Below are 17448 nucleotides of genomic sequence, written 5' to 3'. Positions count from 1 at the left end.
CTTTTGGATTTTGTTGTGTAAGACGGTAATGTTTAGACCTAAGGCAACCATATGTGGCTATGATGGAAAAAAGAATCAGAGAAAAAAATGACCCAGAATACTAACATAGTCAGGCTACTGAATTAGACAAGCCTTTGGGATCTCTCATGCTAGATAACAAATGCCTTCATTATTTATGCCACAGTCTGTTCACTGTACCTGAGAAAGCATCAGTATCTGAAATATACAGGTATTCTAAAGAACAATTACCTCTGTTACATTTAAACAAAGATTTCCACCTTAAGTTTTTAAAACTCACTTTGGCATAGGATATTTTATGTCACTTTCATCAATTTGATTGTCCTTCTAAAACAACGCTTCCCTTGTGGCTCAGCTGGTAAAGGACCCACCTGCAATTCAGGAGACCTGGGTTCGATCCCTGGGTTGAGAAGATACCTGGAGAAGGTAATGGCTACCCACTCCAGTATTCTGGCCTGGAGAATTGCCATGGACAGAGGACAAGTAATTAATGTGTTTAGAACATAACTGTTAAGTCACTTTTGAATTAACTAAGTGCTCTGGGCAGGGGTGGCAGGGCAGGGGGGGTGGTATTTTTTAGTCCCTTGTTAAATCTAACATCTAACATTATTTAACTTACATGCAGAGTACATCATGAGAAACGCTGGGCTGGAGGAAGTACAAGCTGGAATCAAGATTGCCAGGAGAAATATCAATAACCTCAGATATGCAGATAACACAATTCTTATGGCAGAAAGTGAAGAAGAACTAAAGAGCCTCTTGATGAAAGTGAAAGAGGAGAGTGAAAAAGTTGGCTTAGAGCTCAGCATTCAGAAAACTAAGATCATGGCACCTGGTCCCATCACTTCATGGGAAATAGATGGGAAAACAGTGGAAACAGTGGTTGACTTTATTTTTGGGGGCTCCAAAATCACTGCAGATGGTGACTGCAACCATGACATTAAAAGACGCTTACACCTTGGAAGGAAAGTTATGACCAACCTAGACAGCATATGAAAAAGCAGAGACATCACTTTGTCAACAAAGGTATGTCTAGTCAAGGCTATGGTTTTTCCAGTTGTCATGTATGGATGTGAGAGTTGGGACTATAAAGAGGGCTGAGCGCAGAAGAATTGATGCTTTTGAACTGTGGTGTTGGAGAAGACTCTTGAGAGTCCCTTGGACTGCAAGGAGATCCAACCAGTCCATCCTAAGGGAAATTGGTCCTGGGTGTTTATTGGAAGGACTGATGTTGAAGGTGAAACTCCAATATTTTGGCCACCTGATGCAAAGAGCTGACTCATTTGAAAAGACCCTGATGTTGGGAAAGATTGAAGGCAGGAGGAGAAGGGGACAACAGAGGATGAGATGGTTAGGTGGTATCACCAACTCAATGGACCTGAGTTTGGGTAAACTCCAGGAGTTGGTGATGGACAGGGAGGCCTGGCGTGCTGCAGTTCATGGGGTGACAAAGAGTCAGACACAACTGAGTGACTGAACTGAACTGAAATCTAACATGCACTAATTTATTTGACGTAACCTGATTACAAGTATAAAAATTTTCCAATCACTACCAAGAAGTCAATTCATCAGACATAATTTGTTAATTACGTCTCTCAGCTCCTAATCAGTATTTTCTTTCCAAAGAACTGAAAATCCAACTTCAAAAGTGACATAAAATTAGATACCATTATCAGTTTCCTGTAACTGAGATCCTCATTTTTTTGCCCAACACACTGATGGACCCTACTCATTCCCCAAGTGACAGAGATTGTCAATGGAATTGTGAGAAAGGCATCAAAGCTGAGAAATATGATATTATGAAACTGATTCTGCAAGGATCATCACTGTATGCTAAAATCCATGAAAGGTTTATGAAAAATAGGATATTCACATGGTGTCGAAGCATCAAAAGGAAAAGCATTTCTTTTCACAGAAGAAATTTGGGGGTCACTAATACTGGCATTAATATTGACATTACATGCTTCCTGATGTGATAGAAAATGAATTAAACAGCATCATCTGTGAAATATCTTTAACCTAATAAACCTTAAAGGCCTAAATTCCACTTTACAGATAACAGGGGCTAAAAGAATATGGAAAATAACACCAAGTGACACTAGGACAAAGTCTGGGATCCTGACTCTGGTTAGTTGTCTTGTACAGTATTCCATATGTGGAGTACAAAAATGGAGCAGAATCACATTACAATCAAGTGTAATACATAGTTCTTGATTAATTACTAGTTTTAGAAGAAACTATAAAACATGATTTTTGTTGGTCAACTATGTGAAAGTTGTTGTTGCTGTTATTGTTTAGTCACTAAGTTGTGTCTAATTCATTTGCTACCCTATGGCCTGTAGCCTGTCAGACTCCTCTGTCTATGGGATCTTCTAGGCAAGAATATTGGGAGTGGGTTGCCATTCCCTTCTCCAGGGAATCTTCCTGACCCAAGGACTGAATGCATGTGTCCTGCACTGGCAGGTAGGTTCTTTACCACTGAGCGACCAGGGAAGCCCAATTGAAAGTAAGGTCATTTTCTTCATTAGTGGGTAATGGGCACACCCAAGTCTTTCTGTGAAGGCGGCCTCTTTATTTGTTCTGGAGCTTCACCCTAAGGGGCAATCTTCAGGTGTGACCCACATTTGGCGGCCTACAAAGGAACACAGGCTTTGGATGCCATCTTAGCATTCTCCCTCTGCCCTGCTCCGGCTCACTGGTATCACCCAGAGAAGAGCTTATACCCTCATCTGGAGTCCCAGTTTCTGACACTGCTACTCAGGGGAGACTTCCAGATCACCTGGTTCTGGTGGCCAGCAGAGCTGATACTTTTAGTCTCATAAGCTTGTACATATCTGCATACTTTTAAAAGCTGGTGTCTGAGGATTTGACTTCCAGGAAGCCTGCAGCCAGGTGCTGAGATTCTGCCCTTTGGGACAATGACAAGTCATAGCACACCCACAACTACTGGTAGGTATTAAAAATGTAACAGGCTACCTGGACAAGGACAGACGTTTAAAAGATAACCAAAAGCTGAGGCAGGATTGAATCACAAAGTTCATCTCTTACACAGGGCCACTCTTTCCAAACTGACCGGCTATTCATCTATGGTATAGAGAGACAAGCAAAATGAAGAAACAGAGGAATATGTTCCAAATAAAAGAACAAGATAAAACCTCAGGAAAACAAAAACCCTTAATGAAAGAGAGATAAGTAACTTATTTGATAAAGAGCAATAATCATAAAGATGCTTACCGAACTGAACAGATGAACTGTGAGAACTTCATCAGAGATTTTAAAATTTAAGAAAACACCAAACAGAAGTCACAGACCTGAAGAATACAATAACTGAACTGAAAAATACACTAGAGGGGTTCAACAGCAGACTGGATGAAGTATAACAGAGAGTTCAGTCAACTCTAAGACAAGGCAGCAGAACTCAGCCAATCACAGCAGCAAAAAGAAAAAAGAATGGAAAACAGTGGAGACAGTTTAAGAGGTATATGGGACAACATCAAACGAACTAAAATTCACAAAACAGAGCTCCCAGAAGGAAAAGAGATAGAAAGGAGCAGAAATCTTATTTGAAGAGATAATAGCTGAATTCTCCTTAATCCAAGGGAAAAAACAGACTTGCAAATCCAGGAAACCCAGAGTTCCAAATAAAAGGAACCCAAAGATACCCACATCAAGACACATTATAATTAAAATGTCAAAAGTTTAAGACAAGGAGAGAACATTAAAAGCACCAAGAGGAAAACAACCTGTTGTTGTACAAGAGAACCTCCAATAAGACTATAAGCAGATTTTTCAGGAGAAACTTTGCAAGCCAAAGGGAGTGGCATGATATATTCAAAGTGCTGAAAGAAAAAAAACTTCTAACCAATAATACTCTACCTGGCAAAGTTATCACTTGTAAGTGAGAGAGATAAAGCAAAAGCTAAACATGCTTATTACCACTAAATGGATCTTAGAAGAAATTTGCTAAAGGGACTTCTTTCAGCTGAAAAGAAAGGGTACTAATTAGTAACAAGAACACATAAATGAACAAGTCTCACTGGAAACATACATTCATAGTAAAGGTAAAGGTTTAATTATTTATAAACTAGTATGATGGTTGAAAGAAAAAAGTAAGAAAAATAACTATGATTACAATAATTAGTTAAACGATACACAAGATAAAAAGATGTAAAATGCAACTCAATAATATAACATGTGGAGGGGAGGGAGCAATAATGTTGAGCTTCACAATGGGATTAAACTTCAGCGTTTTCAATTTAAAATAGACTACTGCAGATATAAGTTGTCATATGTTAAGACTTGGTAACCACAAAGCAAAGAGCCTATATAGGCATACCTTGGAGATATTGCACATTCAGTTCCAGAACACTGTAACAAAGCATACTTCAATAAAACTAGTCATACAAATTTGTTGGATTCCCATTATATAAAAAGCTATGTTTACTAAACTATAGTTTATTAATAGTAGAGCAGCATCATGTCTTTTAAAAATGTGCACACTAATTAAAAAAATACTTCATTGTAAAAATATACTAACCACCATCTCAGCCTTCAGGGAGTCTTACTAATAGCAGCAAATATCACTGATCACAAATCATCAAGGAAAATATAATGATGAAAAAGTTTAAAATATTGAAAGAATTACCAAAATGTGACACTGAGATACAAAGTGAGCAAAAGATGTTAGAAAAAATGGTCCTGGTGGACTTGCTCAATGCAAAGTTGCTACCAATCTTCCATTTGTGTAAAAAAAAAAAAAAAAAAAGGCAGTATCTGGGAAACGCAATAAAACAAGGTATCCCTGTAGTAAATACAGACAGAAAATACAAAGAGAAATATAAGCACACCATTAAAGAAAATCATCAAACCATAAAACCATCAAAGAAGAAAACAAGAGAAGACAGGCACAAAGAACAAAAAACATGAAAAAAAAAATTAGTGAGATGGCAGTAAGCACCTACTTAATTGAAATGTAAATGAACTAAACTCCCTAACCAAAGACACAGAGTGGCTGAATAAATTTTTTAAAAGACCAACCTATATGCTCTCTACTAAAGGCTCACATTAGATGTAAGGACACCCAGAATCAAAGTGAAGAGATTAAAAAAATATTCCATGCAAATAAAAACCAAAAGAAAGCTGGAGTAGCTACACTTACATTAGGCAAAACAAACTTGAAAACAAAGACTGTAATAAGAGACAGTGAAGGGTGCTACATGATAAAGCGGTCAATCCAGTAAGAAGATATAACATTTGTAAATATTTCTGCACCCAAAATAGGACAGCCTAAATATATAAAGCAAATATTAACAGACTTAAAAGGAGAAATAGACAGTAACAAAATAATATTAGATGACTCATAGCTCAGTTGATAAAGAATCTGCCTGCAAGGCAGGAGACCCCGGTTCAATTCCCGGGTTGGGAAGATTCCCTGGAAAAGGGAAAGGCTACCCACTCCAGTTTTCTGGCCTGGAGAATTCCATGGACTGTATAGTCCATGGGGTCACAAAGAATCAGACACAACTGAGGGACTTTCACTTCACTTCAAAAGTCAAAGAAAAGTTGAAAGCTCTTCCACTACGATCTGGAATAAGACAAGGATGTCCACTCTCACCACTCCTATTCAACATAAAACTGTCACTATTCACAGATGACATGATATTATATATAAAAAAAAAAACCCTAATAAAGACTTCATTTAAAAAATTGTTAGAATAAATGAACTCAGTAAAGTTGCAGGATACAAAATCAATACATAAAAATATGCTCTATTTCTATGCACTAATAATGAATTACCAGAAGAGAAATTAAGGGAACAACCTCATTCACAACTGCATAAAAAATAAAATACCTAGAAAAAATTTTAGCCAAGAAAGTGTAATATCTGTATCTTGAAAACTACAAGACATTAATGAAAGTAACTGAAGAAAGCACGAACGGAAGATACTTCATACTCATGAACTGGAAGAATTAGTACAGTTTGAAGGTCCGTACTGTTCAAAGCAATCTACAGATTCAATGCAATCTCTATCAATTCCAGTGGCATTTTTCACAAAAATAGGACCAAAAATTCTAAAATTTGTATGGAACTTAAAAGTTTCCCATGGAGCCAAAGCAATCTCAAGAAAGAAGAGCAAAGCTGGACACATCAGACTCCTTAATTCCAAACTATATTTCAAAAGCATGGTAATGAAAACAGTATGTTATTGGCATAAAGACAAATTAAGCAGTGGAACAGAATAGAGAGCCCAGATTAATTAAATAAACCCAGACATGCATGGTCAATTAATTTATGACAAAAGAAATAAGAATATACAATGGGAAAAAGTCTCTTCAATAAATGGTGTTGGGAAAATTGAACAGTCACATGCAAAAGAATGAAACTGGACCACTATCTTACACCGTATACAATAATTAACTCAAAATGGATTAAAGACTTGAACGTAAGACCTGAAACCGTAAAACTTTTAGAAGAAAACAGAGGCAGTAACCTCCTTGACATAGGTTTTGACAACAGTTTTTTGAACCTGACATCAAAAACAAAGGCAACAAAAGCAAAACTAAACAAGTGGGGCTGTATCAAACTAAAAAGTTCTCACAGCAAAGGAAACTATCAACAAAATGAAAAGGCAACATACTGAATAGGAGAAAATATCTGCAAATCATGTGATAGAAGCTAATGTCCAAAACACATAAAGAATTTGTACAATTCAAGTTTTTAAAAAATCTGATTTTAAAATGGGCAGAAGATTTGAATAATCTTCATTTTTCTAATGAAGACACAGACCGTCAACAGGTACATGAAAATATGCTTCATGTTATTAATCACAAGGGAAATGCAAATCAAAACCATGAGATATCACCTCATACTTGTTAGGACATTATCAAAATGACTAGAAATAGCAAGTGCTGCAAAGAATGCAGACAAAAGGGAACCCTTGTGCACTGTTGGAATGAATAAAAATTGGGGGCAGTCACTATGGAAAACGGTATGGAGGTCCCTCAAATGATTAAAAATAGAACTACAGTATAATCCAGCAATTCCACTTCTGGGTATTTATTGGCAGTAAATAAAAACAGTAATTTGAAAAGATATAGATGGACACAACTTAGCAACTAAACCACCATACTACATGTATTCCCATATCCACTGCAGCATTATTCACAATAGCCAAGATATGGAAACAGCGTGGCCATTGATGGATGAATAGATTTAAAATCTGAGCCACACACACAAACACAGAGAGAAACAGTACTCATCCATGAAAAAGAAGGAAATCATGCCATCTATAACAACATGGAGGAACCTCAAGGGCATTATGCTGAGTGAAATAAGTCAGATGGAGAAAGGCAAATACTATATGATCTTTCTCACATGTAGAATCTAAAAATATTTTTTAAATAAATATAAAAAAAACTAAGCTCACAGACAGAATAAATTGGTAGTTGCCAGAGGTGAAGGGTGGGGGATTAGAAGAACTGGGTGAATCACTTTGGTTTTGTTTTGTTTTGTTTTGTTTTTTCAGTTTAAAAAAACTGAATTTTTTTTAATGAGGGGGGTATAGTTATCCTAGATTTTAAATGAGATTATAATCAAATACATAATTCTTGATTAAACTCTATTTTGAAAGAAACCATAAAACTTGCTTCTGGCTAGCAGTGAATTACTTGAAAATGAGTTGTGGATTCATGTCATTTTATTCTTACTATTAATATTTCATGAGTATTTAAACACATATACATTCTTAAAATACATACATTATCCTATATAATATCTTTGTTCCACCTAAGAAAATGAACAATAATTCTTCTAATGCACAGTCCTGATTCAAAATTATCCATGTTTTTAAAACATGTATAAAGAATGGAATGGTAAAATGTTATCAGTAGTTGAATCTAGATGATTTTCATATGCTTATTCACAGTACTACTCCTTCAAACTTTCTGTACATTTTGAAATCTTTCATAATAAACTTGGAAGAAAAAGAACAAGAGACTCCGGATGTTTTTCTCCAAGTAATTCCTCTCTCCCTTGCCACCCAACAACCCCACCACCACCACTGAGAATTATTATTTTACAAGAATAACAATGCTGCTGCTGATTAGCCAGACTCACAACTTCCCCAAAGGCACCATAAGTCTCCTGCCACAGAAAATGTTTATGGTATCTTAGATACCTACGGTTCCAGTATCCTGATACACACAAGCACTTCATGTTTATGAAAGACTGGGCTTTAGCAGTGTTTACTTCTATCAAGTTTGTTTCCCTGGGGAATGGAGAGAGCTGAGAGGAATGGGTAAAATTACACATGGACTTTTTCTGTACTGTGTGTATCATCAGACATCATGCTCGTCAACAAGATAGAAAAAATACTAAGCTGTCAGCAACTTCTGGTTTCAACCACTGCCAAAGAAAACAATGTCATTTGAAAACTATCTTCAAGTTAAGTGGAACAGGCACTTATTTGGCTGCAGGATTTGAGCCAATGACCACTGGCCTGTGATACATCAGACTTTCGTTACTCTAGGTTAAAGCAAGGACTCCAGAAGTTTTATTTTTAAAAGTGAAAATATCTCTAAAAAGAATTACTAACTTAAATTCATGCTAAAGTTATCATATCCGTTTGTGCTATCTGGTACAAGGTAATGAAAGAATAAGTCACTTACATTTGACTGGCTGGAGAAAAAAGGGAGGGGGGAGTTGGAAAGGGAAAAAGCAAGAGCACGACATTCACACAGCCCTAACCACAGACAGCATTGCTAAGTGCACTATCTTACTTGGTTCTCGTAACGTTATGAAGCAATTTAACTTGTGCCCATTCTGCAGATGAGGAATACGCTAAACACTGAGAAAGAAGGTAAGCACCTGGCCCAGTTACACAACACTGGTAAGATGAAGCCAGAGGGGGTTTTCTCAAAAACCTCACGTTATGATGTTTTTATATCCACACCTGTCTTTGTTACTCCAGAAGAAAAGTCTATGCAGGATCTGGGAATAACATTACAATTTAGGAGGAACAAGAAAAACGGGGTTACTGAGAGGAAACAATGTCCTCCCCGCCAATACCCAGAGTTTTCTTCTTGATATACCTTACTTAATAAGCAGTATTTCTTACACAGAAGAGGCTTGTGAGTCAAAACCAGGTTTGCTTTGGACTGCACAGTACCTCAGAAGGTCGGTATATTTAAGATGACAATCTTGATTTTCCTGTTTTTCTTGAAAAATGTGGAAATGAGACAGAGGATTTTTACTCCTATATGATGTCAGTCAGTTGCCACTCCTTTATACAGGGCATGTGCTCTGTAGCTCAGCATAGCTCCCTCTCTTCTTGAAGTTTCGATGAGGTACTGGCCCACCCTGCTCTTTTACATTAAGCGCCTGGCTTGTGTAGGCATCTGAGTCTGCAACCCCTGCAACATTGAACTTTTAAAAATTTACCCATCACAGTAATTATACCTATTATACTTAGTGCCTCTCCCTTCAACTGGGTCATAAGCTCTATAAGGAAGAAACTACATACACCTCACTTATCCCAGCATCATCAATGCCTACCACCTTGCCTAGCACTCAAATATTTACTGACTGAATGACTTCACATTAATAAACTGGTTCTGCTGGAAATAGTTTAACTGACAAATTACAATTACTACATTGATCTTCTGTGAATAAAAAGCAATTAACCGCTGATTCATCATTTTCCCTTGGTGTTGACTGGACTTTTAATATACACTACAAATTTAGAAAACAGAATTTCACTTCTTTACCATGTAAATCATTCATTCATTGGACAATATATATTAATCGCTCACAAGGTGCCAAGTACTGTTTTATGTGCTAGAAACAAAACTATAAGTAATTCAAAGAAATCCCTGTACCCTTTGTGAGCTTATGTCCTAGAGAGGTTGAAACAAGATATACAAGTAAAATATATGCCATATAAAAGATGATGACACATTCTGAGGAGAGAAAAAATTGAAGTCGAGATGGATGGTACACTGTAAAACTGTGTTGGGCGGAGGGAGGGATGAGGTTAAAATGCTTAATCTAGATGCTAGATGCCTATAGAAGGCCTGGCGTGACTTTGAATAAAGATGGGAAGTGAGGGAATGAGCCACAGAGATAACAGGGCAAGTTCATTCCAGGGAGATAAAAGAAGGTATGCAAAAGCCCTAAGGAAGAAGCCTACTGATAGATTTGAAAAATAGCAAAGGGACCAGAAAGCCTAGAGCCGAATGGACTAAGGGCAGTGTAACAGAAAAAGAGGTCAAGGGTTAAAAGAGAGCCATCTCACACAGGCTCTTGGCACCCAGTCCCATCACTTTATGTCAAATAGATAGGGAAAAGTGGAAAAAGTCACAGATTTTCTTTTCTTGGACTCCAAAATCACTGTGGATGGTGACTGCAGTTATGAAATTCAAAGACGCTTGCTCCTTGGAAGAAAAGCTATGACAAACCTAGACAGCATATTAAAAAGCAGAGACATCACTTTGCTGACAAAGGTCCATATAGTGAAAGCCATAGTTTTCAAGCAGTCACGTACAAATCTGAGAGCTGGACCATCCAGAAGCTGAGCACCGAAAAAACTGATGCTTTCAAACTGTGGTGTTGGAGAAGACTCTTGAGAGTCCCTAGCACAGCAAGGAGATCAAACTAATCAATCCTAAAGGAAATCAGTCCTGAATTCATTGGAAGGACTGATGCTGAAGCTGAAGCACCAACACTTTGGCCACATAATGCAAAGAGCTAACTCACTGGAAAAGACTGATGCTGGGAAAGACTGAAGGCAAGAGGAGAAGTGGGAGACAGAGGATGAGATGGTTGGATAGCATCGCTGAATCAGTGGACATGTTTCTGAGCAAACTCCGGGAGACAGTGAAGGAGAAGGAAGCCTGGTGTGCTGCAGTTCATGGAGTCGCAAAGAGTCAAACACGACTCAGAAACGGAAAACACCACCAAAGGGACCAGAAATTCTGCAGCAGAATGAACAAAGGTAAGTGTAACAAAAAAAGAGGCCAAAGGATTAAAAGGGAGCCAGATCACACAGGCTCTTGGGTAGGGATGAGGGTAAAGACGTTGCCTTTTGCTCTAAGTAAAATGGGAAGCCACAGAGCAGGAGTGACGTACCTGGATCCGTATTTCAACATGGCTGCTCCAGCTATCATGTGGAAACCGAATGAGACAGGCAGCACTGGGGGTAGGGAAGCCAGCTGGTAGGCTACTACACTAATTCTGCTGAAAGATAACAGTGGTTTTGAGCAGGGCAGTGGGACTAGTGAAAAATGGAAAAAAAAAAAAAAGAGAGAGAGAGAGAAATCTAGATACAATTTTAAGATAGAGCTGACAGGATTTCTTGACAACCCTGGATGTGAGAAAAATAGGAGCTAAAAATGACTTCAAGGTTTTGGGGCTGAGAAGTTAGAAGGATGAAGTCACCACTGAGATGGAGAAGACTGTGCTGGAAAACAATTTAATACGCATCTCTCACATTTCTGCCTATTTGCAGGCAGAGACACTGACTGTCTTTGCTCTGGACAATCTTTTCAAGACTGTCTACATCAGGAACAGCCTCAGAAGACAAGAGCCCCTGTATCTCCTTTGGAGCAAAGGGAAGGTTTGTTTACTGCCCAGCATAATAATGATAATACCTGGCCCCCAACTCTCCTGGAGCAAATACAATAACCATTATAAAAACATCTGGTTCCCTAAACTCAGTGTTCCTCTCCTGTAAAACTGAGTTGGCCAAAAAGTTCGTTTGGGTTTTGAACCTTTGCCAACTCAATGCAATCATTGCAATGCAATGCATGTGCAATCACATGCACAGGCATCAGCTGGCCCTTTCACGGTGCCCTGTGGGAATGGAGGCTCTACAAAGTGGAGCAAACCCTGGTAGTCTGGACACAGAAACTGCAGTAACAAAATCCTTTCTCTCATGTCTTCTGCCAGAATCTATGAAACTATAGCAGGCTAACTCAACTGGTTGTTTAGTCACTAAGTCATGTCCAACTTTTTGCAGCCCCACAGACTGTAGCCTACCAGGCTCTGTCCCGGAGATTTCCCAGGCAAGAATACTGGAGTGGGTTGCCATTTCCTTCTTCAGGGGATCTTCCCAACCCAGGGACTGAACCTGCATCTCCTGCATTGGGAAGTTAGCTCTTTACTACTGAGCCACCAGGGAAGTTCCCACTTACAAGTAAGGTAAATCTCAAAATCTTAACAGTTCTTAACAGACAACAGGCAAGGTTTGAAGTAGAATAAGTTCTCAGTCTGGGACATGTTAAGTTAGAGGTGCCTGTTGGACATTCAGTTGAGATGTGGAATTGGCAATTAGATTTCCAAGTATAAACTCCAGAGAAAGGATCAAAGGGAAAGAGATATATTTAAGAGCTATCCTTATTTATACCTTAGTTTTTAATCAATCTATCATTAGCTATAGACAAGGGGATAATTGTGTTCCTGTATCCTAAAAAAATTTCCCACACACAAAAAAAGGATTATTAAAAAGTAAAGCCTCATTAAACTTGTCATCAAGGATGCTCTAAAATCAATAATCTTTTATATGCTCTTGGTGGATGTGGAAATTAGTAAAATATTTCCACCATAACCATACTTTAAGATTATATATCATGTATTAAGAGCCTTAAAAATATTTATATTCTTCTTCTCATGATTTTATTCATAGAATTCTACCATAAAAAAATTATTAGTGAAGAAGCAGAAACCTGTATTTCAAGCAACATGCAAATAAATATGCAAATAATGTCATATAGGACAACAGTTTGCGGAAGCATTAAAGATGCTTGTAATAACACTAATATAATTTTAAACATATAATAGACTACACTAGGCCCTCCATATCCACAGCTTCCACATTTGCAGATTCAACCAACCACAGATTGAAACATCCCGCCCCCCAAAAAAACTCCATAAAGTTCCAAAAGGCAAAAGTTGAATTTGCCACATGCTGACAACTATTCCCACAGCATTTACATTGTATTAGGTATTATATCTAGAGATGATTTAAAGATTACAAGATGTACATAGGTTACATGCAAATGCTATCTCCCATTTTATATAAGGGACTTGAGCATCCTCAGATTTTGGTGACCCCAAGTGGTCCTGGAACCAATCTCCTGTGGGTACAAAGGATTACTATATATACAAAGCAAGCTCAATTGACTTCAGGTACAGATGCTTTCAGGACAGTCTCTTGTCTTTCAAAGAATAAAATTCCTTTTTTTAGTACACCAAGTTGAGATGTATTCAACTGTAAACTTTTGTTTGTAGTTAAGAGAGTCCTACATAGGCATCAAGTACATGGGCAGTAGGATCAAGCTTTAGAAGCTAGCCCTCATCTATAAGGTTATTTCTATAGGATGCAAAGATCATGCATTTCTCATTAACTAAGAACGATATAAAATGTTTCCAAAGCAGAAGCTTACAAACAAAAATCAGTGATTTAGCACTGTGATACTCCTGTGTTCGGGGTGTTAGGTAACAGTAAGATAAAGTGGGTTAATACCGTATGATGTGAATGAAGCTTGCTCAGTTGTTTCCAACTGTTTGCGACCCCACGGACTATACAGTCCATGGAATTCTCCAGGCCAGAATACTGGAGTGGGTAGCCTCTTCCTTCTCCAGGGGATATTCTCAACCCAGGGATCAAATCTAGGTCTCCCGCATTGCAGGCAGATTCTTTACCAGCTGAGCCACAACAGAAGCCCACCATATAGATAGTTCCCTGCAATACTTAATACCACTTTAAGATCCAGCTTATACTAAACAAAAGAAATTATATTTTGCAGGTATAGACATTATATACCCAGACTCAAAATATGAATATTGTCAAAGTTACTAACAGTGATTTTTTTCCACAACATTGCTAAAAATGTAACACAGTCCTCTAATACAGTTTGAAAAAGACTTCAGAGACCCATCATAAATTTTTTTGATAACTATGAGAAATTTCCCACTTTTGAGATGGAACAGAATTTGAAAAATAGTTACAATCTGCCCCTAACCAAGTCAACTAAATTAGATAAAAGTCTTTGATAGGTTTCAATGTTTTGAGATGGAAAGAAAAAACAGTATGTGGAAGCCAGTACATGAAAGGTTAAAAAATTAATGTGTATTTTATAAAATGGTCCTAAAATTTTTAATGACTTCTGAAACATGTTAAAAGAAAACTACTTATCAATGGACGAAACATTTATTTATAATTTTCATCAAGAAGATCAAACTCATTACTTATACATATACACTAATTTCTAAACTATTTTTATGAAGTTCAGAAAGAAAGAAGCTATTATGTTTAAAATTAACTAGCCTTATATTTGGAGAAGGAAATGGCAACCCACTCCAGTGTTCTTGCCTGGAGAATCCCATGGACGGAGAAGCCTGGTAGGCTGCAGTCCATGGGGTCGCACAAAGTCGGACACGACTGAAGCAACTTAGCAGCAGTAGCAGCCTTATATTTGTCATCTCTTAATCTTATTTCACATGTATATATGAAATTCTAATAAGATAGACTTGTTTTCACCTACAAATATCTAGCAATGCATAACATTATATTACATAATCCTATATAATATTAATAGTTAAGTGCATAATGATTATATACTGCACAAATAGCAGAAGTGGGTTTTAGAAACATACTTAGTTAAGTATTTACTCTCTTACCCTTCTAGGCCTGTATCATTTATAAAATTATGTTAACAGTTACAGATAATCTCCAGGGATTCTTCAACTTTCAGGAACATGAGATAAAAAGTAGTCTCAAATACCCCACAAGCTTGTAAGAAATATGGATAAACAAACTATTGTAACAAGTGGGATAAAAACACTATGTTCAAAGCATATGGAAACCAATAAAGTTGTAGTATATGGAGAAAAATCAGAATAGCTGTCACTGTAGAAGTAATAGGGGTTCCCTGGTGGCTAAGCAATAAAGAATCCGCCTGCAATGCAGGAGACATAAGAGAACGAGGTTGGATCTTTGGGTCGGGAAAATCCCCTAGAGAAGGGCATGGCAACCCACTCCAGTATTCTTACCTGGAGAATTCCACGGACAGAGGAGCCGAGTAGGCAACAGTCCATGGGGTCACAAGGAATTGGACACGACTGAAGCAACTAAGCAGAAGAAAGAAGTAATCTATGAGCTGAATATTGAAGATGTGTAGTAGTTCCCCAAAAACAAGTATAAAAAACAAGTGGGACACTTCCAAAACAGAAAGTTAAGAACCTTCAAAAATCTATACCTCCATAAAAGCAGTAAGAACACTGGCAAAAATTGTCAACACCTATATTTCCACAACTCAGGAAATTGCACAAAGACTTGCAATAATTCAAAGAGTTCTTATTCAAGAAAAATGACAATCTCAGTAAAAAGAGTGAGCTTTGTGACAACTTATCCTATTCTCATTATTCTCTCCCAGCTCCACAGCAGTCTTGAAAAGAAAGCTCACAACTACAGCAAATGCAAAACTACTAGCCTTGCAGTCCTGAAGACAATGGAAGAAATAAAACAGGCTTAGGCAGGGGCACAACTGAGGGACTCTGGAGAGGCTGCTCCTCAGCATGTCCCAAGGGCGCTATCTGCTGAGCCCCAGTAGCTGTTTACCCAAGCCGGTGGGGGTTCTTCTGTCCTTTCTCTTCTCTGTGCCAAGGCTCAGACCAATGAAATTGTGAGCACCAGTCAGATGTTTAGCAAATTTTCCAGTGGGCTATGAAGGGGATTCCTTGGCATGTTTTTCCCACTGCTTTTTCCTCCTGTCCTTCAGCTCTCTCCAGGGACTCATGCCCGGCCAAAACTAATGAAACTCAGGCTCTGATGTCTCATTGCAAAAATTCATTTAGAGACAAAGCAATAAGAGGTGGATTTGTTAGGATCCAGAGAGAAGCCACTCTTCAGGGTGTGAACCATTGCTGAGGGCAAGGGCTGGGGCCATGCAATTAGGCCTGGCTAGGTTTTGTGGGTGGCTTAGATGGAGCATCTGTCTACAATGCGGGAGACCTGGGTTTGATCCCTGGGTCGGAAAGACCCCCTGGAGAAGGAAATGGCAATCCACTCCAGTACTATTGCCTGGAAAATCCCATGGACAGAGGAACCTGGTAGGCTACAGTCCATGGGGTCGCAAAGAGTCGGACACGACTGAGTGACTCCACTTCACTTCTTCAGAGCTACCAAAAAGCCCAAGACTCCTCACTATCAGATCTGTCAGGTAGCTCTCCGGAAAAGCTCCATTCTCAGGGTTTGTTTTTATTTAACCCGACTCATTCTAGTTCTATAACTAGAGAGCTTGTTTAAAACAATCAACAGCAATTGTATAACATTGCAGCCATCTTTGGCAGTCAAACAAGTTGGGGATAATAAGAAGTTGACCAAAAATATTTACACAGAAAAATTGGAAATGAGATGTCTATAGAGGGCTTTGAAAAGCTATTACACATTCATGAGAACTGAGAAGGCCACACACATACAGAGTAAAATGGCACACCCAGGGCAGAACTGAGAAGGCCCTAGCCTCTCATCCCTTATTATCCCCAACTAGCCCTAGCATTCTATAGAACGCTGAGGTTCTATAGAAGATGGAAGACCAGGCTAAAGTAGAGTAGAGTTGTAAATTGCATGAGAGAACTGAATTTATGCCAACACATACATAAAGTCCTTTGGCAAAAGCTGGAAGACTTATGGATTCCAGGTGTTTAAGGAAATATCTGTTCTATCATTATCTGACTATTTACATAACAGAGCAAAGACCAGTCTTTTTCTCATTAAAGAAAAAATAATTCAGGCTTTATACAATTACTGAAGAAAAGTCACTAAATGAAAAAAAAAAAACAGTAAATCCTAGGGAGTGGAGGAATCTGATTTCCAGAATTGCCACATATGTCATTTAAACATGTAGTTTTCAACAAAAATTTATCAGCATGGGAAGAAACAGGAAATTATGGCCCATATGAAAAGTTATGGAGTGGGTTGCCATTTCCTTCTCCAATGCATGAAAGTGAAAAGTGAAAGGGAAGTTGCTCAGTCGTGTCCGACCCTCAGCAACCCCATGGACTGCAGCCTTCCAGGCTCCTCCATCCATGGGATTTTCCAGGCAAGAGTACTGGAGTGGGGTGCCATTGCCTTCTCCGATGACAAACCTAGACAGCCTATTAAAAAGCAAAGACATCACTTTGCTGACAAAGGTCCGTATAGTCAAAGCTATAGATTATCCAGTAGCCATGTACAGATGAAAAAGTTGGACGGTAACTACAATTAGTGAAGCCCATGTGCCTAAAGTCTGCGCTCTGCAACAAGGTAAGTCACTGCAATGAGAAGCCTGCACACTGCAACAAAGAGTAGCTCTGCTCACTACAACAGGAGAAAGCCCACACATAGAAACGAAGACCCAGCACAACAAAAAATAAATTAAAAAAAATAATAA

The 17448-nt window shown here is 38.3% G+C and overlaps 1 protein-coding gene across 1 annotated transcript in view; it reads right to left on the bottom strand.

Moving 5' to 3' along the window:
• The window catches only part of BMP2K (BMP2 inducible kinase), a 120073-nt gene that overhangs the window by 69048 nt on the left and 33577 nt on the right, over positions 1–17448 (bottom strand). The gene's annotated exons all lie outside the window — the stretch shown is intronic.

Source organism: Bison bison, unplaced genomic scaffold, assembly GCF_000754665.1.
Source record: "Bison bison bison isolate TAMUID 2011002044 unplaced genomic scaffold, Bison_UMD1.0 scf7180017864228, whole genome shotgun sequence".
Classification (NCBI taxonomy): Eukaryota; Metazoa; Chordata; class Mammalia; order Artiodactyla; family Bovidae; genus Bison; species Bison bison.
This window is presented reverse-complemented; position numbering and strand designations above follow the sequence as displayed.